The following is a 26,757-nucleotide window of genomic DNA, read 5'->3' as shown; positions in this document are numbered from 1 at the left end:
CCACTCTGATCTAGACTCTGGTTTCCAGCATCTGCAGTCCTTGTTTTTACCTGTATGACTTTGGCAGAGTGGAAGAAAGAGTTGAAGTGTTCAGCCACGGGGCGGTGGGGTTAATTGGTTTGTATGTCCTAGAGATGTTCTTTGAAATGTTCCACAAGTTAATGTAGAGGAGACCACATCGAGAACAACGGACACAGTAGATGAGGTGTTTGGAGGTGCATGAAAATCTCTGCTGGGTGTGGAAGGATCCCTTAGGGGCTTGGATGGAGGTGAGGGGGTGTATGGGTGCAGGTTATAAACCTGTTGCAGAGGCAAGGGAAGGTGCCCAGAATGGAGAGTAGGTTGGTGGTGTACATGGACCTAGTGACGGAGTCGTGGAGTGAATGGTCTCTGCGGATTGCAGATGGGGCGTGGAGGGAAATATATCTCTGGTGGTGGGGTCTGATTGTAGGTGGCAGAAATGGCAGAGGATGGTGTGTTGTATCTGGAGGTTGGTGGGGTGTAAGCTGAGGACCAGGGGGCTCTGTCCTTGTTACAATTGAAGGGGTGGGGTTCAAGGACCGAGGTGGGGGAAGTGGAGGAGATGGGCTGGAGGGCATAGACGACCACGTGGGAGGGGAAATTGCGGTCTTTGAAGTAGGAAGCCATCTGAGATGTTCTGGAGTGGAATTGGTCCTCCTGGAAGCAGATGAGGCAGAGGTGGAGGAATTGGGAGTACTTGATAGTGTTTTTACAGGAGGCAGAGTGGGACAAGGTGTAATCCAGGTAGCTGTGGGAGTCAATGAGTTTGAAGTAGATGTCCGTGTTGAGTCGGTCACTGGAAATGGACATGGAGACGTCCAGGAAGGGGAGGGAGGTGTTCGAGATTGGCCAGGTGAACTTGAGATCAGGTTGGAAGATTTTCGTGAGGTTGATGAATTGTTCAACATCCTCATGGGAACACAAAGTGGTGCCGATACATTCAACAATGTAGTGGAGGAAAAGGTGGGGAATGGTGTTGGTGTACCTGAAGAGGCAGGCATAGCTGGGACCAATGTGGGTGCCCATGGCTTTCCCTTTGGCCTGAAGGAAATGGAAGGATTCAAAGGAGAAATTGTTGAGGGTGAGGTCCAGTTCAGCCGATTGAGTGAGTTGTCAGTGGAAGTGTACTGGTTGGGTCGGTGGGAGAGGAAGAAATGGAGGACTTGGAGGCCATCGTCATGGTGGATGGACATGCACAGGGACTAGATGTCCACGGTGAAGATGAGGCATTGGGAGCCAGGAAACCTAAAGTCACAGAGGAGATGAAGGACGTGAGTGGTGTCCCAAATGAATGTGGGGAGATCCTGGACCAAATGGGACAGGATGGATGGTGTCAAGGTATGTGGAGATAAGTTCGGTTGGGCAGGAGCAGGTGGAGACCATGGGTTGACTGAGGCAGTCAAGTTTGTGGATGTTGCGTAGGAGGTAGCAGTGCGGGGTTTCCGGATTATGAGGTTGGAGGCTGTGGATGGGAGATACCTGAGGTGAAGAGGTTGTGGATGGTCACCCCTTTCCCCAGTGTCATAGAAACATACAATACAAAAACATCTCCTTTGGCTCAACTCATCAATGCTGACCAGGTTTCCTAAACTGAATTAGTGCCATTTGCCTGTGTTTTGGCCATATCCCTCTCAACCTCTCCTATCCATGTACTTGTTCAAATGTTTTAAATGCTGTAATTGTACTCGACTTCACCACTTCATTTGGCAGCTTGTTCCATATATGCACCACCCTCTGTGTGAAAAAGAGTGCCCCTCAGGTCTCTTTTAATTCTTTCTCCTTTCACCTTAAACCGATGCCCTCTAGTTTTGGACTCTCCTACCCTGGGGAAAGGCCTTGACTATTCACCCTATCCACGCCTCTCATGATTTTATAAACTTTTATAAGGTCGTCCCTTAACCTCTTACACTCCAGGGAAAAAGAAATCCCAGCCTAACCTTACAACTGAAACCCTCCAGTCTCGGTAAGATCCTTCTAAATCTTTTTTGCACCCTTTCCAGTTTATTAACATCCTTCCTATAGCAGGGTGACTGGAATTGTATGCAGTATTACAAATGTCTCGATAGCCTGAACTGTATATAATAAGGAAGGTGCAATGTGGTCAGAACATTTGATAGTTTGAGTACAACTTGTATAGATTTTTCTCCTCTTGGTTTGATCATTTAACTCAGCTTTCCATTTGCTTTCTTGATTGATGCTTTGCAATGATTGGACTTGTTGAGTGTTGGGAATATCAACGTCTTTAAGATTCACCTTCCGCTGTTTTAACACTATACATGGTGTACATGATAATGAGGTGCCAGTCTCATATGCTCCAAACAATCAGAAAGATAAATGAAAGCTTGTTAAATTTTGGCTGCAGTGCAAAAATTATATCAGAGACTTCAGAGGATAAATTGATATTTTCAGGTTGTGTGTAAGCTGCCTGGGATGCAGGTAAATTCATGACTTTTACAAAGTAATTAGATTTATTGACTCACAATAAAGTCCTGAAAGGATATTAAATGGGATGCCATTTATTCTGAGCCTTGATATTGTGAAGTGAGTATATTACTCTGAGTCAATATAGAGTGGATCAAATCAAAGGTTACAGTTACAAAGAAAATGGATGGAGAGGAAGGATTATCAAATATGGGAGTATAAAGTGTCATAATCCCAGACTCAAGTGCCTTATCTTTCTAACCCATCATTGAAGTTCTCATGGTCATGCAATGCATCACTGTGACCAGGCTACAGCTCCCTGTGATTATAAGTATTGAACAAAGTTACACATATATATTCGCTAGCTCTGGTTGCCACAATAAATCTTCTTGGGTTTGTTATTAGATAATGTCACTGTCATTGTGTGCAGTCCTGAATTTATTCTGTCTGTTGCTTGCCTCTGCCACTGAAGATCGCACCTTGTGTCTTTGTTCATTCTGTGCTGGCTTTGTCTCAGAGCGACTGAATCCTGGCATTCAACTCTTCAAAAGTAATTTGGAGATGCGGTGATGGTCAGGCAGAGGGTGGAGTGTGGTGCCGGCAGTGGGAGTTCAGCGAGTGACAGAAAATTCCAAAGATTTGAGCAAAATTCTTACTTGAGATTGCCAATCCTAGAAAAGTTGAATGCATCTCAAATATACTCCAAGGGAGAGGATTTGCTCTGTAGAATTGAAATTGAAATTGTAAACTTATTCATCATCAACAAATTTATGATATTGTTGCTTCATGTGATCCTAAGTTTCTTCAGTGTCCTCCAGTTTTAAGTCAAGAAACAAAATTAGTTCACTTTGTAGTGTGTGTCCCTGGTCAGCGTTTAAGCATTGCTACTGAACTTGAGTACATAATTCAGGGTGATACCTTCGCTTGGTACTGAGAGACGACTGCTTGAATGGAGCCATATTCTTTTAGATGAGACATTAAATCTGTTCAGCTGGACATAAAAGTTTTCATGGTGGTGTTCAAAAATGATCAGAAGGGTCTAAATCGATGTGTTTATCGATGAAGTTCTGGTTAGAATGCCATGCGTCTAAGAATTCTCGTGCGTGTCTTTGTTTCGCCTGTCGTAGGATGTGTGTATTTTCCCAGTCAAAGTGGTGTCCTTCTTTGTCTGTATGTATAGCAACTAGTGCTGGTTTTTCAGGGCGGAGGAAGTTTATAGTTGAGTAAATTAACTATGAAAGAGACAACTGGTGGTGAGTTTAAACTAAGGGCCACCAAGGATTGAGAAAGCAGTGCCTTCACGGGGTAACCTCAGCCAATGTAAGAACTGAACCCACATTGTTGGCATCACTCTGCACACCAAACCAGCTGTCCTGCCACTGACCCCTGGTAGTAGAGTTCTCTAAGGGTTAGTATTGGGACCATGGGTTTTCCTGAAATATATATTAATGGTCTAGTTCTTGGTGTGCAAGGGACATTTTCTAAATTTATGCATGATATGAAACTTTGAAGCTTTCTAAACCATGAGGAGGAAAGAGTAGAACTTCAAAACACTGGTGCAATAGTAAACAGATGGCAGGCATAAAAATATGAGTCGATGCATTTTGGAACAAGAATGCAGACAGATCATATAAAATACAGGGTACAAAAGTTAACAGTGTGCAGGAGTAAAGGGAACTGGGTGTATATATGCATAGATCACTGAAGATGGCAAGAAAGATGAATTTGAACAGCCAGTGTTGGACTGGGGTGGACAAAGTTAAAAATCACACAACGCCAGGTTATAGTCCAACAGGTTTACTTGGAGGCACAAGTTTTCGAAGATCTGTTTCTTCATCAGGTGGTTGTCCTTCATCAGGGCATTGGACAATTAAACAGAAACAATGCGCAAGGGCATGAGGCAAAGGTAGGAGAATACAACTTTAACATATTGCTTGGTGGAGAGTTGGGCACATACAATGGGCTCCTTCTTTTCCATAACGTTTCTGCATTTATTTGATGATACTGTGTTTCTCCATCAATTAATGTTCTTGATGCAAAATAGACCAGATCAGCTTGGATTGTTTTCTTGAGAGCAGAGAAGACTGAGGGGGTACATGATTGAGCTGTAAAAGATTAAGAGGGATATGGATAGGATGAGTAGACAACAGCTATTTCCCTTGGTTTAGGATAATGGACAGGAGATTCAGAAGGGATTTGGGAAAAAAAGCTTCTTCACTCATTGGATGGTGGCAATTTAGAATGCACTGTCTGTGAAGGTGGTGGAGGCTGGAAACTTTAAAAACTTTTTAAAAAATTTGAATGAGTACTTCAATTATTACAACATGCAAGGATATGGAACAAGTGCAGGAAATTGGGATTAGCACGCTTTTAGCAGTAGATATAACCTGTAACAAAAGCATCAGCCACTATTATCATTGGAAACGAAAGATTAAAATGCACAAAAACACATATAAATGATAAAATTTCTTTAATTTTTCAATGAATTGGCTTGATAGATGGTGATATCTTGAAAAATGTCCATATTACAGAGGAGAAAGTGCTGGATGTCTTGAAATGCATAAAAGTGGATAAATCCCTAGAACCTGATCAGGTGTACCCGAGAACTCTGTTGGAAGCTAGGGAAGTGATTCCTGGACCTCTTACTGAGATATTTGTATCATTGATAGTCACAGGTGAGGTGCCGAAAGACTGGAAGTTGGCTAATGTGGTGCCACTGTTTAAGAAAGGAGGTAAGGACAAGCCAGGGAACTATAGACCGGTGAGCCTGGCTCAGTGGTGGGCAAGTTGTTGGAGAGAATCCTGAGGGACAGGATGTACATGTATTTGGAAAGGCAAAGACTGATTAGGGGTAGTTAACATAGCTTTGTGCGTGGAAAATCATGTCTCACAAACTTGATTGTGTTTTTTGAAGAAGGAACAAAGAGGATTGATGAGGGCAGAGCAATAAATGTGATCTATATGGGTTCAGTAAGGCATTCGACAAGGTTCCCCATGGGAGACTGGTTAGCAAAGTTAGATCTCATGGAATACAGGGAGAACTAGCCATTTGGATACAGAACTGGCTCAAAGGTAGAAGACAGAGGGTGGTGGTGGAGGGTTGTTTTTCAGACTGGAGGCCTGTGACCAGTGGAGTGCCACAAGGATCGGTGCTGAGTCCACTACTTTTCATCATTTATATAAATGATTTGGATGTGAACATAAGAGGTACTGTTAGTAAGTTTGCAGATGACACCAATATTGGAGATGAAGTGGACAGCAAAAAAGGTTACTTCAGATTACAATGGGATCTTGATCAGATGGGTCAATGGGCTGAGAAGTGGCAGATGGAGTTTAATTCAGATAAATGCGAGGTGCTGCATTTTGGGAAAGCAAATCTTAGCAGGACTTATGCACTTAATGGTAAGATCCTAAGGAGTGTTGCTGAACAAAGAGACCTTGGAGTGCAGGTTCATAGCTCCTTGAAAGTGGAGTCACAGGTAGATAGGATAGTGAAGTATGCTTTCCTTTATTGGTCAGAGTATTGAGTACAGGAGTTGGGAGGTCATGTTGCGGCTGTACAAGACATTGGTTAGGCCACTGTTGGAATATTGCATGCAATTCTGGTCTCCTTCCTATTAGAAAGATGTTGTGCAACTTGCAAGAGTTCAGAAAAGATTTACAAGGATGTTGCCAGGGTTGGAGGATTGGGGCTATAGGGAGAGGTTGAACAGGCTTGGGCTGTTTTACCTTGAGCAGTGGAGGCTGAGGGGTGACCTTTTAGAGGTTTACAAAATCGTGTGGGGGCATGGATAGGATAAATAGACAAAGTTTTTTTCCCTGGGGTGGGAGAGTCCAGAACTAGAGGGCATAGGTTTAGGGTGCGAGGGGAAAGATACAAAAGAGTCCTAAGGGGCAACTTTTTCATGCAGAGGGTGGTACGTGTATGGAATAAGCTGCCAGATGAGGTGGTGGAGGCTAGTACAAGTTAAAAGGCACCTGGATGGGTATATGAATATGAAGGATTTGGAGGGATATGGGCCGGATGCTGGCAGGTGGGACTAGATTGGGTTGGGATATCTGGTTGGCATGGACGGGTTGGACTGAAGGGTTTGTTTCTGTGCTGTACATATCTATATCTTTATGACTCTGTGAAGATTCCAAAACCATATTTGCGTCATCTAGAAGAATTGTCTCAAGGGTTTTGTAATGGTTGCTAGATTTGGCACAAGGTTTGCCAACTGATTCAGCACAGCCAACAGCCTTGGAAGACCTTGGACTGAGTTCGAAGTTGGAATTCAATAAAGTCTTTAGTCTTCTGAGAATTCACCATTAAGTTTTCAGTCTTGACAATATTTCTCAAGAAATGAATAGATTCTATACAGAATTCACAGTTTTCATTAAGTATAAAATCTTTCTCTTCTCAATGATCTAGTACAGTGTGCCCTCTCGAATCATGCTCATCAACCATTTTCCCATGGAGCACTATATCCTCCCTATGCTCTGTGACTCTGAGATGTTAGTTGATGTCATTCTGTGGAAAATCTCTGGTTTAGATCCAATTCCAAAAGGTAATCTGTTAAAATAAGATCATCCAAATAGAGTTAGCAAGGTGTAAGCAACTTGATTTCTCATCTAATGGCACATGCTAAAAGCCTTTATTTCTGTCAATTTTCATTGAAATTCTGCTCTTGAATAGTTTAGCTAGATTCACGCCAATCTTGAACTTAGTGGAAGTGGCTGAATATCAGTAAGTAAGCACATAATGCAGCCATCTTGTTGAGGTGTATAAAGTTAGAAAAAAACCCAATAGTTCCATTAGGCTTTGTGCTGGGACTCTGTTGGTTTTGAGTCTGGAGAAATGACTTCCTTTCTTGCAATCTCTTCAAGTTGTTTCTCAACCTGTTTCATTAAGTGATGCGATGTTGTCATGAGTGTATCAAGATACAAGGGTTTAGTATCTTTCTTCAGTGCAATGCGATATTCAGTTTTTAACCTTGCAAATGCTTTGAATAAATTGGAAAATTCCTTTTCAAATGAAACTTTCTAGTTTTTGATGCTTAGCCTCTTTCGCCTTTTGATTGAGTTGAATTCAATCCACACCCTTCTGATCAGGCGAGAACTTTCCTGTTTGCGAAATATGAAAAGGATTTCTAGTATTTGATGTCCTCTATTTTGGAGAGTTGCTTGTGGTACATGTTTAATATTAAATGTGTTGCTGAATCTAAAGAAAGGAATCTTTGATAGTATGAGGTATGTACAGGAATGATAGGGGATAGGCAATGGCAAACATTTAAAGAGTCCACGGAGTACTGCACCAATTGTTCATTCTTGTCTGGCTCAACAGAAAATGGGAAAGGTGGCCCATCTATGGCTAACAAGGTAATTAGGGTTAGGATATAAATTGGCGAGAAAGAGCAGTTGATGTGAGGATTGGAAACAGTTTGGATTTCAGCAAAGAAGGTTTGTGATTGAAACATGGTCAGCAAAGTGGATCTCATTGAACGTGAGTATCCTGACAAGGGCTTTTAACCTGGTCCAATCAGGGAGCCCTGGCTGACAGGTATAAATAGGAATGTCAGAGTTTCTGTTCCCTCGAGGAGCTGGCTCTGCACTGGTTGGACCAGTATCAAGTACAATGCACAAGAAAATAAAGGGTGACCTGGTGACAGGATATAGACCCTCATGGAGTTACTTCAGGAGGACAAAGGGATTGATTAAGAGGGGAAACATGGAGCACTAGGGTGAGATTGTGGGAATATACAAGTGATTATAAAAGTTGCATAGATAGGTGAAGAGAAAAAAATTAGTTAAGGCAAATGTAGGTCCCTTAGAGTCCGAAATAAGGGAAGTTTATAATGGGAAATGACAGAGTAATAAAATGCATATTTTGGTTCTTTCTTCACAAAGGATGACACAAATAACATCCCAAAAATACTGGGGACTAGTGAAAGAGATTAAGTGAAGGAAATCAATTAGTAGAAATGATATTGGGAAAAATAATAGGTTTAAAGGCCAACAAATCCACAGAGCCCGTTAATTTACATCCCAAAGTACTTAAGAAAGTGGACTGTACTTCAGAAAGTGGCTGTAGAAATTGTGGATGCATTGGTGGTCTACATTCAGGATTCTGGAGCTATGAATCCTAAGGATTGGGAGGTAGCTAATGTAATTTCAAAAAAGAAGGTAATATTAAAAAAGAAAAATATAGACCAGTTAGCCTGACATCAGTAGTATGGAAAACGCTAAAGTCCATTATAAACGACTTAATAACAGAGCACTTGATGTTTGTCCTGCAGCTTCTGGCTAAATTGAATATTTTCTTATGCTCCGAGCCTCCCGATGACTTCTGCTGTGTTCTCTTCTTGAAAAGTTCTGTTGGATCAGAATCGCACTGCTTTAAATTGCTCAATGTTTGTCCCCTTTAAGTTGTTTGGTTCATGCCTTCCCAAGCCCTGCACTCTAAGAATAAATGAGTTTTCTCTTATGGCCCTGTTAGCTTTGTTTCCCCAACCCTGCCCTGTGTTATCAGTGTGTTATGCCTAACTGGAGCTGCAAATTTTTCATAAAATGACTACCTTTCAGCCTGAATTACTATGTTGTTTAAGGTCTTCCTTTTTGAATTTGGCATTCCTAGTTTAGTCTCATGTAATCCTTGATGTCTGGTTGGCTCATCGGCTCAACTCAGCCTTGGGACTGCTCCCACATACCACTACCTCCCGATGTAGGCCGCACCTCTGTCTCAGAGCTGCAGATGGGTTCTGTTCCAGCTCAAATTCTGTCAGGTCTGAAATGCTTTCTGTATTGTTTGCTCTGTTGAGAATTGTCACAAGGTTTGTGGAGTTGTTCTGCTGTCAGCAATCCAGACGTATCTGTTTCTCTTTGGGCTTTCTAGGTCACCAGCATAATTCTCACCTGCTTTCCTTTTCTGATATATATTCTAATATCTCTTAGTTTGCACCATTTTGAAGGGTGCAGACACTGATAAGCACAATGTTGTGAAAGGAGTGCACCATTACCATCATTTTATGCTCCTTCAACTCCAAAGTGATATAATGTGGATTAAGATAGCAGCCTTTCTGGTATAGCTAGGAGAATCATGTTGAGTAAACAATATGAAGTTTATAGTATTGCTGAAATTAATAACAAGTTACATGAACATGACCAACGTGATGACAGAGGCTGTTCCAAGCACATTAGCCCCAAGTCTGTCTCCTATAAGCTCCCTGTTTACTTCAGCTAATGTCCTGTGACATTGTCACTGTAGGTAGTACTTACTTCACTCATTAAACTGTTTATGTTTTCAAACCCATATGCAGCACACATAATTGAATAACATTCTCAGAAATAGCATGTTTCAAAGGTGCACAATTATGAAACTATGGCATTACCTAAGGAGAAAAAAGTGCATTTAGAAGATTTTCACCTCTGATGTCAGGACATTTCTAAAATTTAAACTTGGACTGGATGAGAGACTTCATTTGCATGGTTAGATCAGCAGAGTTATGAATGTTCTCCTGGGAGAAGAGAGGGCTGGGAGGAGATTATATAGTGTTCAAAATCACAAGGGGTCTGAGCAGTGTGTCTAAGGAGAGCTGATTGCCATTGGCAGAAGGGTTGAGATCCAGAGACCACCAGTTTAAAATGATTGACAAAAGTATAATGTGAGGAAAAAAACATTCTTTTAACATGGTAAATGGGAGGGTTTTGGCCTGAGGCTATTTTGGAGGCTGATTCATAGCTTTCTATTGGATGATCACAGAATAGAAGATCATAGAAGAAGATCATAAGAGAAAGGTTTATAAAGTGAAGCAGAAATGGCAGGAAGTGGAACAAACTGAGTTGCTCTCCCAGAGATGGGCTGAATGAATTTTCTCTCTACGATATTCGTTGCTATTCAGTTGAAGAGTGTGCAGGTGACAGTCCTGGATTAAATGAAATGCACTCACTCCCTGCAGCATTCAATCACTTCTTAAGCTACAGGTTCAGTTTGCATTGGACCCAGAGGAGCCTAGGAATTAAGGGTACAACTCTACACTAATCTGAGTCTACAAAAGACTCTCTTGCAATTCTATTTCCAATGCTGCCAATAACATGTCATTTTCTATCCACAGCTCATCATGTTTCATCAGCATAAATAAAACAAGAGCCAGACAGGAACTTCACTTTAAATAAATGATTACTCCAATCATGTCATTCACAGCCAAGAATAACTCTACAACTTAAGAAAATCTTCTTATTTCAAGATTGCTTTTTCTGAAAACCAGAGCAATCCAAGAATAATATTCCCAGATATAAAGCATGAGTATCACTGGTTTCTTGTTTCACTCCAGCTTCTCTTGAAAGAAGTTAAATAAGATTTACTGTGTCAAGGAAATAAATTTTAAGAGAAATTGAAACAAGAAACTCCAATCTGTTTTCATGCTACTGATTTTAATTTTGGAGAATATTATTTTTGGACTCCTTTGCATTGTCCAATAAATGATTTGTAATGATTTGCTGAGGTAACATTTGTTAATGAAGTAAATAAACTTCAAAACTCCACTGCTGACTTCTTTTATTTTTCAATGTACAGAGTCCCACTATCGTTGATGAGCTGCGAGAATTCCAAAATGATATGCTTTAATCATCATACACACTGATCATAGTAACAGACCTATCACACTTTATTATTCTAACCTGCTGCACCTTGAATATGGGCTGGGGTGGAGAAGTTTTTGCGATGGTGGTGGAAAGGAAAATGACTTTTATAGCAGGTCTCTGGGGCAGAGTGTTGAAAGTTGGGATGCCTGAACTTCTTGCAGCAGTACAGAGATGTGGTATTAATGATCAAGATAGCAATCAGTGTTTCCTGACAGGTCTGGGAGCATATTCACAAAGTACTCTGACCAGTGTTTGTCTTCATATCCCGTTAACAATGTGTGCTTTGTGAATATAGGTAATATTATAAACATACTAATAACATCCACATTTAAATTGCTCTTAAAGAGGGGGTGTGGTGGTGCAGAGTTGCCAGAATTAACCATTTTAAGATGTCTGTTCAGAGTTGGTCCTGGTAAGATTATCTCTTGAGTGTAGATACACACAGTGCGTTGCCATTCTTAGATATGTTGTCAAATCACTGGAAAATACAGGATATGCTAGTTGGTAATCATGAAAGATGAAATAAAATTCTATCCCTGTCTAAACACTAAAATTGTACATGATTTGAGTTTTCTCCAACTGTGTTCACAAGAAGCATTTTGTTTCTACTTATGACTTCACAGCTGATTTATATAGGAGAATATTTAAGTAGTTACAGAAAGCTCTCTAATAGGAAGCATCTCCTGCCACAGTAAAGCTAGGCCACAGAAGAACAATCATCCAAGACATCTTGACAAAGATGTGGTAGCTAGACTCAGTGGACTGAGCCAAGTGAAACAGCATGATGGTACAATTAGGAAGTTGGAATCTTTGATTATCATTATGACTATAAGCAAGTTGAGAAATCAAAACAACAAGACTTCAGTCAGATAGTGATGCAGTAGTTGTTCTGAAAAATGGTGGCCATTTTGAGTCAGCACTTATGCCTTTTATCACGAAGAAATTTTCTGATTCAGTATGTGGATGTACCTTCTAGAGAAGGTGCAAAACTTGATCTACTGTTGGGAAATAAGGCAGGGCAGGGGACTGATTGTCAGTGCGGGAGCACTTTGGGGCCAGCGACCATAATTCTATTCGTTTGAAAATAGTGATGGAAAAGGACAGACCAGATCTAAAAGTTAAAATTCTAATTGGAGAAAGGCCAATTTTGACGGTATTAGGCAAGAACTTTTGAAAGCTGATTGGAGGCAGATGTTCTCAGGTAAAGGGACGGCTGGAAAATGGAAGCCTTCAGAAATGAGATAACAAGAATCCAGAGAAAGTATATTCCTGTCAAGGTGAAAGGGAAAACTGGTAGGTATAGGGAATGCTGGATGACTAAAGAAATTGAGGGTTTGGTTAAGAAAAAGAAGGAAGCATATGTCAGGTATAGTCAGGATAGATTGAGTGAATCCTTAGAAGAGTATAAAGAAAGTAGGAGTATACTTAAGAGGGAAATCAGGAGGGCAAAACAGGGACATGAGATAGCTTTGGCAAATAGAATTAAGGAGAATCCAAATATATATTTGGATTTACAAATATATTAAGGACAAAAGGGTAACTAGGGAGAGAATAGGGCCCCTCAAAGATCAGCAAAGCGGCCTTTGTGTGGAGCCACAGAAAATGGGGGAGATACTAAATGAATATTTTGCATCAGTAATTACTGTGGAAAAGGATATGGAAGAGAAAGACTGTAGGGAAATAGATGGTGACACCTTGCAAAATGTGCATATTACAGAGGAGGAATTGCTGGATGTCTTGAAGTGGTTGAAAGTGGATAAATCCCCAGGACCTGATCAAGTGTTCCTGAAAACTCTGTGGGAAGCTAGAGAAGTGATTGCTGGGCCTCTTGCTGAGATATTTGTATCATCGATAGTCACGGGTGAGGTGCTGGAAGACTGGAGGTTTGCAAACGTGGTGCCACTGTTTAAGAAGGGCGGTAAAGGCAAGCCAGGGAACTATAGACCAGTGAGCCTGACCTCAGTGGTGGGCAAGTTGTTGGAGGGAATCCTGAGGGACAGGATGTACATGTATTTGGAAAGGCAAGGACTGAATCGGGATAGTCAACATGGCTTTGTGGGTGGGAAATCATGTCTCACAAACTTGATTGAGTTTTTGAAGAAGTAACAAAGAGGATTGATGAGGGCAGAGCAGTAGATGTGATCTATATGGACTTCAGTAAGGCGTTCGACAAGGTTCCCCATGGGAGACTGATTACCAAGGTTAGATCTCATGGAGTACAGGGAGAACTAGCCATGTGGATACAGAACTGGCTCAAAGGTAGAAGACAGAGGGTGGTGGTGGAGGGTTGTTTTTCAGACTGGAGGCCTGTGACCAGTGGACTGCCACAAGGATCGGTGCTGGGCCCTCTACCTTTTGTCATTTACATAAATGATTTGAATGTGAGCATAAGAGGTACTGTTAGTAAGTTTGCAGATGAAACCAAAATTGGAGGTGTAGGGGACAGCGAAGAGGGTTACCTCAGATTACAATAGGATTTGGACCAGATGGGCCAATGGGCTGAGAAGTGGCAGATGGAGTTTAATTCAGATAAATGCGAGGTGCTGCATTTTGGGAAAGCAAATCTTAGCAGGACTTATGCACTTAATGGTAAGATCCTAAGGAGTGTTGCTGAACAAAGAGACCTTGGAGTACAGGTTCATAGCTCCTTGAAAGTGGAGTCACAGGTAGATAGGATAGTGAAGAAGGCGTTTGGTATGCTTTCCTTTATTGGTCAGAGTATTGAGTACAGGAGTTGGAAGGTCATGTTGCAGCTATACAGGACATTGGTTAGGCCACTGTTGGAATATTGCATGCAATTCTGCTCTCCTTCCTACTGGAAAGATGTTGTGAAACTTGAAAGGGTTCAGAAAAGATTTACAAGGATGTTGCCAGGGTTGGAGGATCTGAGATACAGGGAGAGGCTGAACAGGTTGGGGCTGTTTTCCCTGGACCGTTGGAGGCTGAGGGGTGACCTTATAGAGGTTTACAAAATTATGAGGGGCATGGATAGGATAAATAGACAAAGTCTTTTCCCTGGGGTCGGGAAGTCCAGAACTAGAGGGCATAGGTTTAGGGTGAGAGGGGAAAGATATAAAAGAGACCTACGGGGCAACTTTTTCACGCGGAGGATAGTACATGTATGAAATGAGCTGCCAGAGGATGTGGTGGAGGCTGGTACAATTGCAACATTTAAGAGGCATTTGGAAGGGTTTATGAATAGAAAGGGTTTGGAGGGATATGGGCTGGATGCTGGCAGGTGGGACTAGATTGTGTTGGGATATCTGGTCGGCATGGACGGGTTGGACCAAAGGGTCTGTTTCCATGCTGAACATCTCTATGACTCTAGGACTCTAAATCATTCACCACATTCCAGCGACTGGTGGATTATGCCCTGCCATATTGAGGCTATAATAGTTCAATATGGGATGGGTACTTCACATTAAATATTGCCATGTTAATCCAGTTGACAAAATAACAGGATGTATGGTTGAGATGCAAATTTGTCTTTTATTCATTCACAGGATGTGGGTATTGCTGGCCAGGCCAGCAATTATTGCCTGTCCCTAAATGCCCAACGAGCAGTAAAGAGTCAATTATATTACTGTAGACCTGGGTCACATATAGGCTAGACTAGGTTGTGTTGTGTCAGGGTTTATTAGGAAAGAAAATGCCAGGCCAGTTAAAGACAGCAGATTTCCTCCTCTAAAGGATGTTAGTGAACCTGATGGGTTTTTGCAGCAATCAACAATGGTCAATAGGCCAGCTCTGCCATCCTGATTTTCTTTCATTGAATTCAAATTGTATCATTTGCCATTCCCAGGAAATTGGCCTGAGGTTCTGGATTGCTAACCCAGTGACATTACCACTACTCTACTGCTCCACCTTGAGTATATCGGATCCATGTGTTAACTGCCACATAGCATGGAGAGAAACTGAAATCCAACCACATGTGCTTGGATGCCATAGCAAATTTAATCTTACTCTACATTAAACAGCTGATACTAGCACTCTTCAAGTTGCCCACTTATTGCCCCAGGTCAATTCCCAACAAATCATTATAGTCATGCTTTTAGCTAATTTCATAAGGAAGGAAAATACCAACGTGGTAGAAGAAGAAAGGATTCTAGAAGGAGCTGAAGGCTGGAGGAGCCTTCCTGGGCCTGTCCTCAACAAATATTTCTGTCTGGCATAAAGGCTTGCTACTGAGGCTTTCAACAATTATTCAATGTTGATGCAAAACATGCTTTAGGAAAATGAAGGATCCTATTTTCTTAATGCAGCTCCCACACTAGACAGTCAGATTATTCTCGAGCCTTCATAATCAATAGTTTCACTGAATAGGAGCAGTACCCTCAGCATTTTGCTCAATTATTCTGTCTACCTGACCCGAAACACCAACTACTACCGTGGAAAATGGCCTAGTTAGCAACTATAATTAAATGTGTAAGCACCATCTGGACCGCAGCATCCACCACCATTTTTCTTTTTATGTGGAATTACAATTACTGTATATTCTGCTTAAAATCCCTTAATGTGGTTGGAGCCAACTCACGACAACAACACACATCTGTTCCAATGAAGCACAGCATTGCAAGGATACATGATAACAATTTGACACCATAATAGGTTTTAAAAGCAGGAATGCTGACCCACTCTCACAACAGGATTAAACACAATTCTACCACAGGGTCGTAGTCATGGGCGACTTCAACTTCCCAAATATTGATTGGAAGCTCTTTAGATCAAGTAGATTGGATGGGGCGGTGTTTGTGCAGTGTGTCCAGGAAGCTTTTCTAACGCAGTATGTAGATTGTCCAACCAGAGGGGAGGCCATATTGGATTTGGTACTCGGTAATGAACCGGGACAAGTGGTGGGCTTGTTAGTGGGTGAACATTTTGGTGATGGCGACCACAATTCTGTGACTTTCACCTTGGTTATGGAGAGAGATAGGTGCGCACAACAAGGAAGTTTTTACAATTGGGGGAAGGGAAATTACGATGCTGTAAGACAGGATTTGAGGAGCATACGTTGGGAGCATAGGCTGTCAGGGAAGGATGTGGTGGAAATGTGGGACTTTTTCAAGGAGCAGATACGACGTGTCCTTGATATGTATGTACCTATCAGGCAGGAAAGAAATGGTCGTGTGAGGGAGCCTTGGTTGACGAGGGAGGTTGAATGTCTAGTAAAGAGGAAGAAGGAGGCTTACATAAGGTTGAGGAAACAAGGTTCAGACAGAGCAGTGGAGGGATACAGGATAGCCAGAAGGGACCTGAAGAAAGGGATTAGGAGAGCTAAGAGAGGGCATGAAAAATCCCTGGCGGATAGGATCAAGGATAACCCCAAGGCATTCTATGCGTATGTGAGAAACCTGAGAATGACGAGAATGAGGGTAGGTCCGATCAAGGACAGTGGTGGGAGACTGTGTATTGAGTCGGAAGAGATAGGAGAGGTCTTGAACAAGTACTTCTCTTCAGTATTTACGAACGAGAGGGACCGTATTGTTGAAGAGGAGAGTGTGAAACGGACTGATAAGCTAGAAGAGATACCTGTTGGGAAGGAAGATGTGTTGGACATTTTGAACAACTTGAGGATAGACAAGTCCCCCGGGCCTGATGGGATATATCCTAGGATTATGTGGGAAGCAAGAGAGGAAATTGCAGTACCGTTGGCAATGATCTTCTCGTCTTCACTGGCAACTGGGGTGGTACCAGGGGACTGGAGAGTAGCGAATGTTGTGCCCCTGTTCAAAAAAGGGAATAGGGATAACCCCGGGAATTACAGGCCAGTTAGTCTTACTTCTGTTGTAGGCAAAGTAATGGAAAGGGTACTGAGGGATAGGATTTACGAGTATCTGGAAAGACACTGCTTGATTAGGGACAGCCAGCACGGATTTGTAAAGGGTAGGTCTTGCCTTACAAGTCTTATTGAATTCTTTGAGGAGGTGACCAAGCATGTGGATGAGGGTAGAGCAGTGGATGTAGTGTACATGGATTTTAGTAAGGCATTTGATAAGGTTCCCCATGGTAGGCTTATGCGGAAAGTCAGGAGGCATGGGATAGAGGGAAATTTGGCCAATTGGATAGAAAACTGGCTAACCGGTCGAAGTCAGAGAGTGGTGGTAGATGGTAAATATTCAGCATGGAGTCCAGTTACAAGTGGAGTTCCGCAGGGATCAGTTCTGGGTCCTCTGCTGTTTGTAATTTTTATTAATGACTGAGAGGAGGGAGTCGAAGGGTGGGTCAGTAAATTTGCAGATGATACAAAGATAGGTGGAGTTGTGGACAGTGAGGAGGGCTGTTGTCGGCTGCAGAGGGACTTAGATATGATGCAGAGCTGGGCTGAGGAGTGGCAGATGGAGTTCAACCCTGCCAAGTGTGAGGTTGTCCATTTTGGAAGAACAAATAAGAATGTGGAATACAGGGTTAATGGTAGGGTTCTTGGTCAGGTGGAGGAACAGAGGGATCTTGGGGTCTATGTACATAGATCTTTGAAGGTTGCCACTCAGGTGGATAGAGTTTGTAAGAAGGCCTATGGAGTATTATCGTTCATTAGCAGAGGTATTGAATTCAAGAGTCGTGAGGTGATGTTGCAGCTGTACAGGACTTTGGTTAGGCCACATTTGGAGTACTGTGTGCAGTTCTGGTCGCCTCACTTTAGGAAAGATGTGGAAGCTTTGGAGAGGGTGCAGAGAAGATTTACCAGGATGTTGCCTGGAATGGAGAGTAGGTCGTACGAGGATAGGTTGAGAGTTCTCGGCCTTTTCTCGTTGGAACGGCGAAGGATGAGGGGTGACTTGATCGAGGTTTATAAGATGATCAGAGGAATAGATAGAGTAGACAGTCAGAAACTTTTTCCCCGGGTGCAACAGAGTGTTACAAGGGGACATAAATTTAAGGTGAAGGGTGGAAGGTATAGGGGAGATGTCAGGGTGGGTTCTTTACCCAGAGAGTGGTGGGGGCATGGAATGCGCTGCCCGAGGGAGTGGTAGATTCAGATTCATTGGCGACCTTTAAGCGGCATTTGGATAGGTACATGGATGGGTGCTTAATCTAGGATAGAAGTTCGGCACAACATCGTGGGCCGAAGGGCCTGTTCTGTGCTGTATTGTTCTATGTTCTATGTTCTAGCTCTGATGGCTACTGCATCAGCAGCTATGATACATATTGAATCCAGAAAGGGAAGTCATGTGAGAAAAGTGAGATATTATTATCTAAGATCCAGCTTCCTACTGGAGCCCTCAATTCTGTCATAGTACATAAAGTGATCAAAAACCACAGATGTCCCATTTTAACTTGATTCAATGTTAAAAATTAACCAGTTTATCTGAGGCTGGTGTCCAGGAAATGGATCACAGTTCCCACTTAGCTTCAATTTTGAGAACTTTTTGACAATGTGCATAGTGCTGGTCATATGTTTTGAAGATATTTACCAGTGCTCTGTTGAAATCCAAGTACATCCCTGAAGCTCACCAAGAGAAAAAGTCACATCAAGATAACTTCCATAGATCATGAGGAAAAGAAAGGAAGCTCTATTAGTAATATTGCACTCACCAAAAAGAGGTTGTGAGATAACATCATCAACCCAAATTATTAGTGGCTTCTTTATCCACCAATTTTATCAAATCTGCTGAATATTTCTAACATTTACTGCTTTATTTCAGATTTCCAAGATCCATAGTGCTTTGCCTTTGAACACATCATAGTTAGTTGCAAACTATTTTTGAATTTTTAGTCCTTCTGGAGTTAGCTAGACTTAAGGCTGATGTTGCTGCTGCTAGCCAGTTGGTTTCTGATACAGGTAGAGGTTAAGAAAGATTTCAATAGGATTTGCAGTATCATGTAAAACTTTGAGGCATGGAAAGTCCAAGATAAGGTGTGAAAACACAGAAAGTGGTCTGAGTCTATTGATGTGTAGTTTGTTAAACAGAGTCAACTAGTTGAATGCAACATTTATTAGGCGACTTGTGCTTGTTGTTTCTGTTTAGGTTAACTATCAAAAAACTTGAGTGATAAATTGTATTCTGAAATTGAGATCTGTCATATTGTTATTTCTCAGTTAACCGATAGTCTTCACTGCATCTACTTTATATCCCATTTGTATAAAGGATCACTTCACCCTGTAGCTCATCAGCCAAGCACAAAGCTATGCTCAAGGGCAATGTGACCTGGTGGACAGGCTTTTGGGAGTTCATCAACATTAAAATAACAATTGTATGCTAAAGAAGATGAAACATGACTGGATAACAACTATAATATTGGCAAATACAATGTTTTTGGACTGTTGGCAATGATTCATGGAATCTCTACAGTGTGGAAGCAGGCCATCCATCCCATTAAGTCCTCACCGACCCTTTGAACAGCATTCCACCCAGACTCCCCCGCTTACCTTATCCCTGTAACCCTGCACTTCCCATGGCTAATCCACCTAACCTGCATATCTCTGGTCTGTGGGAGGAAATCAGAGCATGTGGAAGAAACCCATGCAGACACAAGGAGAATGTGCAAACTCCATACAGACAGTTGCCTGAGGGAACAACCAAATCCAGGTACCTGGTGCTGTGCGTCAGCAGTGCTAACCAATGTGTCACTGTGCTGCTCACAAGTGCTTCATTGTTACTCCCATCCCAGTTGCACTGAAAAAGGTTATGAGTGGTAACCCTTCTCATTTGACAAGTTGTGGTAGTGATAATGCTTACATAGTGGTTTCATGCTGGGAATTCCAGTTTTTGAACCCAGCAATGACCAAGAAAGGGAAATTTTGTCACAGTGTGGGTGATGTGGACCTGGAAGAAAGCTTGGAGGTGTCAATAGTTCCACAATATTTCTGCTGGTTTCCTTGGTGATAGATGTTGCAGGAGTTTGAGGTAATTAAAACTTCATTGGTGAGTTCATGAAAGCTGTGTTTAGAATGTATAGAATACATTCGTGCAGCACTTAGAGTCACCAAGCTGTACAGCATGGAAACAGACCCTTTGGTCCAACTTGTCCATGTTGATCAGATATCCGAGATGAATTTAGTCCCATATGCCAGCATTTTCCCCATACCTCTCTAAACCTTTCCTATTCATATACTCATCCAGATGGCTTTTAAATGTTGTAATTGTACCAGCCTCCACCACTTCCTCTGGCAGCTCATTCCATTCACGCACCATTCTCTGCAAGAAAAAAGTTACCCTTAGTCCCTTTTAAATCTTTCCCCTCTCACCTTAAGCCTATGCCCTTTAGTTTTGGATTCCCATACTCCAGGGAAAAGACCTTGTCTATTTACCCTATCCATGCACCTTATGGTTTTACAAACCTCTATAAGGTTTGTCACTCCTCAGCCTTTGACACTCCAGGGAAACAACTCCTGCCTATTCAACCTCTCTCTATAGCTCAAAACCTCTAACCCTGGCAACATCTTTGTAAATCTCTTCTGAACCCTTTCAAGTTTCACAACATCCTTCTTGTAGCAGGGAGACCAGAATTGCACATAGTATTCCAAAAAAGATGGGTGGATGAATATTAAATCAAGTAACTGGAACATCAAACACTGAACTGAAGTGGGGGGTAAATCCTCTTGTATGTTCTCATAGTTGCACCCATTCAGGTGTGCGGTAAATAGTGAATCACATTGCAAATGAGAATTGTGAATGTCTGGAGTCACACGACTGAGGTCAAAACCAAATTGGGAAATGGTGAACAAGTTATAAATGAGTAGGTGTTGCTTGGTGAGGCCACTGATGATTCCTTCCATCACTGGACTAATGTTAGGAAGCTGATAGGGCAGCAAAGAGCTAAGTTGAATTGTTCTTTTGTTTTCACTAATTGAACAAACATGGGCAATTTGCTAATTGCAAAATGACAATGTTGTGGGTACACCAAAACAGTTTGGCTTGCAAAGCAGCTGACCCTGATGCAAAGGTCTTCCGCTCAGCCTCTGGTTGATTATCACAGGAGCCAGTAGCTGCTTCTCAATATCACATGGACTGAACAGAAAGCACAGGCCATTGCATTATTTCACCTCAGCCAAGATCACTCTAGTTTTTCTCTCTCTTCCAAAGGGACGTACTTTCACTTTGCCAAATAATGGGGAAAGAGGGCTTCAAGGGAAGGCTGTAAAGCTTTGGCACATGTGGAATTTAATGATGGATTTGATTTTTTTTGTATTTGTCTGCTTCTCTGTGAAGTTCATAGCTCAGTCTGGCAATCAATCATTCCGATTGGCCTGTCCATACTGAAATAAGGAACTCCATCTATCTGCTGTTAGTGTTTCTTTCAAGTCTTCTCTCAAAGCAGACCTAGTGATCCAGTTTGGGCCTCACACATGGGATTTGTCCATCTAAGATAGCCTTCATCACTTTTCAGAAACAACTGGTTTTCAGCCATTTTGCAGACAGACTGTTCCTTCTCATTGCTTAGATGTTGGATGTGAGAAGGTGGCCAATTATGGAATTGTTAAAAAAAACTGTATTTCCTTTTCTGTGTTGCAGGTGGGTTCCAATTTTAAAGTTTAGATATAGAATAACGGGTGATTGGTGGCATACCACATAATAAATTCAATAAGTGATTACGGGAAGGGCTAACGGTCAAGTGGGTTATGAGTTCCCGAATCCTTGGACTGAATTAGTTTGCGGTGTACTAGCTTCACAAGTCAGTTATTCTATTTATACCACCCTTTGGTTTAGTCAAATCATCTCTTTTTTTGCATAGGCTTCTTGTGTTTGTGACTTCTTTCTTTGAATATCGAACCAATTGTATCTTGGTGTCAGACATAATATGGTCAATGAACACAGCCCTATTATTATTGCTAGGTAATCACAAACTGGCCAAATCCTTTTTGTTGACAGTGACATTTCTAAAACCCACTATTGTGAAGGCTCTTGGGTTATTGGTTTTGTTACATGAGTCATCCCACTTTCCAAAATGTTACAGTAAGTGGAAGGTCACCATTGATTGCTGTAGTAGTATCATTCCATTTCTGTTGAGTCTTATAATAGTGTTACGATGTCCTAAAATCCTTCACTCCCACACTATTTCAGGGTCTCAGTTTTCTGTCCCAATCCATTATCCTTCTTTCTATTCTTTTGCAGTGTCAACCCTGTGGAACTCATGATCTCCTCTGGCCTTCCCTTAAGTTAACAACTCAAATATTTTCTTTAAAAAAAAATGCTGTGTTTGACAAGAGCTGGAAAACATTTTCATTGGCATTCTTTTTTTCCTGGTAGATGGGACCATCTTGATGTAAGTTGTTTGTATAATTTATTTACATCTGCATTGTATGGGTGAAATTTTTAATATACATTAAATATAGTAAATTCAATGAATGAAGAAAATTAGGGTTTCACATTATCTATGAGGCCACCATTATAGAGTGCTGCTACTGTAAATTATATTCTTCAGTGAAAAGACTTCAAAAAGATTTTATTACAATTTGCACAGTTTATGGAATAGCACAGGCCCTTAATAAACTCTTGGATCACAATAAAGATACTTTACTGTCCAATATTGTTAATTAAGATTGTGAAGTAGGAATTGCACTAAAGTACATTAAACAGCCAACAAGCATTATGTATTATTTTTTCTTCTCTAGAACGCTTTCTACTTGTCAAGTTCACTGACAACTGCTGCTTAATGTAGGAAAAGGCTGTTGATTTTAAACCTTTGCACGAAACCATTTCTTAGTCATTATCTTAATAAAGCATGTATCAAGTTAAAGCCCTTTGACTGCCAGGTTACAACCTCTCTCTGGATACTTACATTGAATGTGGATAATCTGAAAGGAAGGCTGACAGTGGGATTTCATCTCCTATCTTTCAGCATTAACTGTCTAGAAGATTTATTTAGGGAGAGTTTGGAAAAGGAGTCAATAGATTCTTAAGAAGGGACAAATCAAATGACCTGCTAACAGTCAGTGATTTATTAGATATTGTGCCACACATCATTCCAGTGAGCTTCAGGCTTAGATTTGTTTTTGTTTTAGTGTGGGCTTTGTTTCCAAAAGGAACAGAACAATCTACTTTGCAGTTTTTAAATAAAACAAACAGAATGAAATAAAAAGCAATTTCCTATCGCTTGTGGAATTCTGTTTGATATTGGTGAAAGCAATTAGCTGAAACCAGCACTGAACAATCTAACCTTACTCATTTTACTTATTATTCATCCAAAGCATTAAATGTGTGTTTTTCTTTTACCCTAGTTAGTGCTTTAAAACATTGGTACCGTGTCACAGCAACACTTTATAGTGCAAACAATTTTCAAATAAATACTCGAAGATCAGATATTTTTGAAACATATATATATACACTTGTGATGCATTTTACCATAAAATAATCTAAAATTTTCAGGCAATGTCCTGCAGCGTATTACTTCCTTGCTCTTTGACCACTCTCTCTGCCCACCTGCTAGCCCCTCTGCAAAGTCTTATAGCTTGTTATAATCAGCTAGACTTAGAAATATTCATCAAGTACCTACTGCCATTTCTAAAATTCTCTTCTTCCACTTCTGCTTCCTTCCTTCATTCCTCCTCTTTTACTTCTTTCTGACCTTCACAAGTTTTTCTTTGTTCCTTCACATCTTTACATATTTTCTTAAATTTTTTGAAACCATCTTTCCTCAATGCTATCAGGTTTAGGTGAAGGAAAGCTTTGGAGTTCTGATTGTCTTCTCTATGTTGGCCAGGATAATCTGAAAACATTAACAGAATGAATGATCAGTCCCCTATGGGAATCAACTCAGCTCATAAAGACAGGGAGATGGTAGTTATTATAAGGCTTTGAAGATTAGAAAAAACACCTGATACAGGTAACACACAGTTGCGAATATCGAGGGGACAGAATGTCATGGAATTGGAGACTGTGACAGAGATAATCCACCATATACTATGATATTCTTCACCGAGAGGGAATGTAGCTTCCATTATTGAACTTACCATAAGGAGTCTAACTTGTGATAAACATCTTTAAATTTGAATGCTGTCTCTTAGTTTTCCTATAATTTGGAATCTTATCATGTCTTAAACAATTTAACTTATGATGATTTACCATTCCTCAGAGGCTATGCCACGTGAACATCTTGGAACAGTTTCTGCTGCAGCTCCCTCCATGTAATTGCCCCACTGGACTCTATTGACACTACTACATCATCATTACACTGTTGCTAAAAACCTCAAGTTTCCACATTGATTCACAAAATATCCTTTGCAGACGTGTTTGCAAAACCCTTTTGCTACCTAAATTGTTTCAGTTCAAGTAGAATTCCTTCATATATCTAACAGCAAATTATTGAAAATTCAAATGACAGTCTGCATATCTCTAATTTCGTTGGTGTCTATCTTAAATTACTGACCTCTTGCTACCATTTCACAACTGGTAGAAACTAGTTATCTTAATGTATAACCTGAAAACAATTAAGAGACCATTGTTTCTCAATTCTAATAGATAAGTTTACATTTCTCAAGTTTCTCTTCAAAATAGCAAACTTTCAACTTTGATAACTTGTTTGTGCATATGTGCTTTCTTAATTGTGTTGCTTTTATATCTTTTCTATAACGAGCTGTTGAAAAGTGTACACATGAAGTTTTGTACAAAGTTCAGCGTTTCCTCCTTGTTTTGTGTGCAATTCCTGAACATTTAACACAAAGAAACCCCTTTGTGCTTTTTTAAAAATAACCTTACTCATTTTCAGTCCTTTCTTTTAATGATGAGTCTCTGTATTGAAAGATCTTGTGTAAACTAGGTTTCATTTCCAAAGTGTTACTGTTAGGGGGTGGCATGGTGTCCACAAGGTTTAAGGAGGTAGTGCGGATGTTCAACTTACATCAAACTATTGCTGAGGTTGTAGCAGATCTTGCATGTTCCCTTTATCAATCAAATATCCACACCTGGTTTTGGATTTACAGAAGTTTCAGGGTCACGGAACATTCTCTTTTTGTTTTCCTCAGTAGTTTGCTATCTTTTATTTAAAACATGAAATATCCTCATAGATCATCCCCAAGTGACACATAGCGGTAGTTTAGCATTATCCCTTTAAGGATTGCAATACATTCCTGGCAGTGACTCAGGATGCAGCTACTTTAAAAGAGCTATATCAAAGGAAAGCTTTTTTTTACCTTTTTCAAACCATTATTCTAGTTGCATAGCCCATTCCATTTAAATGAATACCAGATGAGTGAATATTTCTGTCAGTTAAGTGTAACCTATTTCTGTCAATACCTGTCAACTTTATTGTTCTTACCTTAAACAGTTCGTAATTATGAAAGCCTTTTTGTAGAAAAGACAATGGACATTTAGGCAGTTTCTGAAACTATACTATAATAATGATTGCCATTGCTACCATCATTCAGCCTCCTCTGCTTCACACTCATGGAGGAAAAGCATGTTTACTGCTCAATCCCAAAATAGCAAATTAGAAGTTGATTTTTTTTAATGTATGTGTCTTCTTTCTATTGAAATTTTGTGAATACTTTTCCAAGTCTCATTGTTGTTTTACTCAATTTTGACTTGAAAATTTCAGCAACATTTCCCAAGAACAAATGACAATGCGTGGAATGAATGAATTGCTGCTGATTTACCATCAGTTTGTTTTGGTCTATTAGTGTAAATGTCCACTCTTCTGCTCCTCAGATGCTGCCTGACTGACTGTGCTTTTCAGCACCACACTCTTCGACTCTGATCTCCAGCACCTGCAGTCCTCACTTTCTCTGAGAGCAAACATCCATCCATCGAGTGTCAAGAATAAGTGCACAGGTCTCACTGAATTGTAGTATGGCAACATAAAAACAATTTACAGTTTTGAATGCTGCCATTTGTTTTGGAACAGTGAATGGATTCAGACATATGTTTTGAAGTTAGATGTACCTCGACTATCTTGAAGTCCTCAACAGTGTAGATTAGATTACATTACAGTGTGGAAACAGGCCATTCGGCCCAACAATTCCACACCGACGCGCAACCCACCCATACCCCTACATTTACCCCTTACCTAACACTACGGGCGATTTAGCATGGCCAATTCACCTGGCCTGCACATCTTTGGACTGTGGGAGGAAACTGGAGCACCCGGAGGAAACCCACGCAGACACGGGGAGAATGTGCAAACTCCACACAGTCAGTCGCCTGAGGCAGGAATTGAACCCGGGTCTCTGGCGCTGTGAGGCAGCAGTGCTAACCGCTGTGCCACCATGCCGCCCACAAAAGGAGTCAAGTTACCCTATGTACTATTTACCACATTACTACAATGTTATATGAACTGAGATAACTGATCTTTTTCTTTACATTGTAATGTTATTACTTTTTGTTTTGTGCAGAATACAAGACATTAGGATTTATACTAAAGTCAAAATGCTCCTGTTAAACAATTGACCCAATGTGACAGACAGATCATGGTACTTCAAGGAACAGCCACTCGATTCAGTTCCATTTCAAATTATCAACCACATATCTGTCTGCATGATAATGTCATACAAGCAAAACATATTTACAAAGCTCTCAACGTCAGCTATTGTAGTTTAAAATGTTTAATTCAGTAAAATTCCAATCAGCAGCTAAATGTGTAACTCAACTTCTAATGGAACAGTCACCTTGCGTCAACAGTTGATTCTGTTTTAACTTCTAAACTGGAGCTGAGTGTCTTCTGAAAGTACCTTTCAGTCATTGTGAGCATATTATAAATATATTTGTTAGCTAGAACTGGTACTCAAGCAAAACCTGAGTTCACTTTACTGACATATTT

This window comes from Chiloscyllium punctatum, chromosome 37, assembly GCF_047496795.1.
Source record: "Chiloscyllium punctatum isolate Juve2018m chromosome 37, sChiPun1.3, whole genome shotgun sequence".
NCBI lineage: Eukaryota > Metazoa > Chordata > Chondrichthyes > Orectolobiformes > Hemiscylliidae > Chiloscyllium > Chiloscyllium punctatum.
This window is presented reverse-complemented; position numbering follows the sequence as displayed.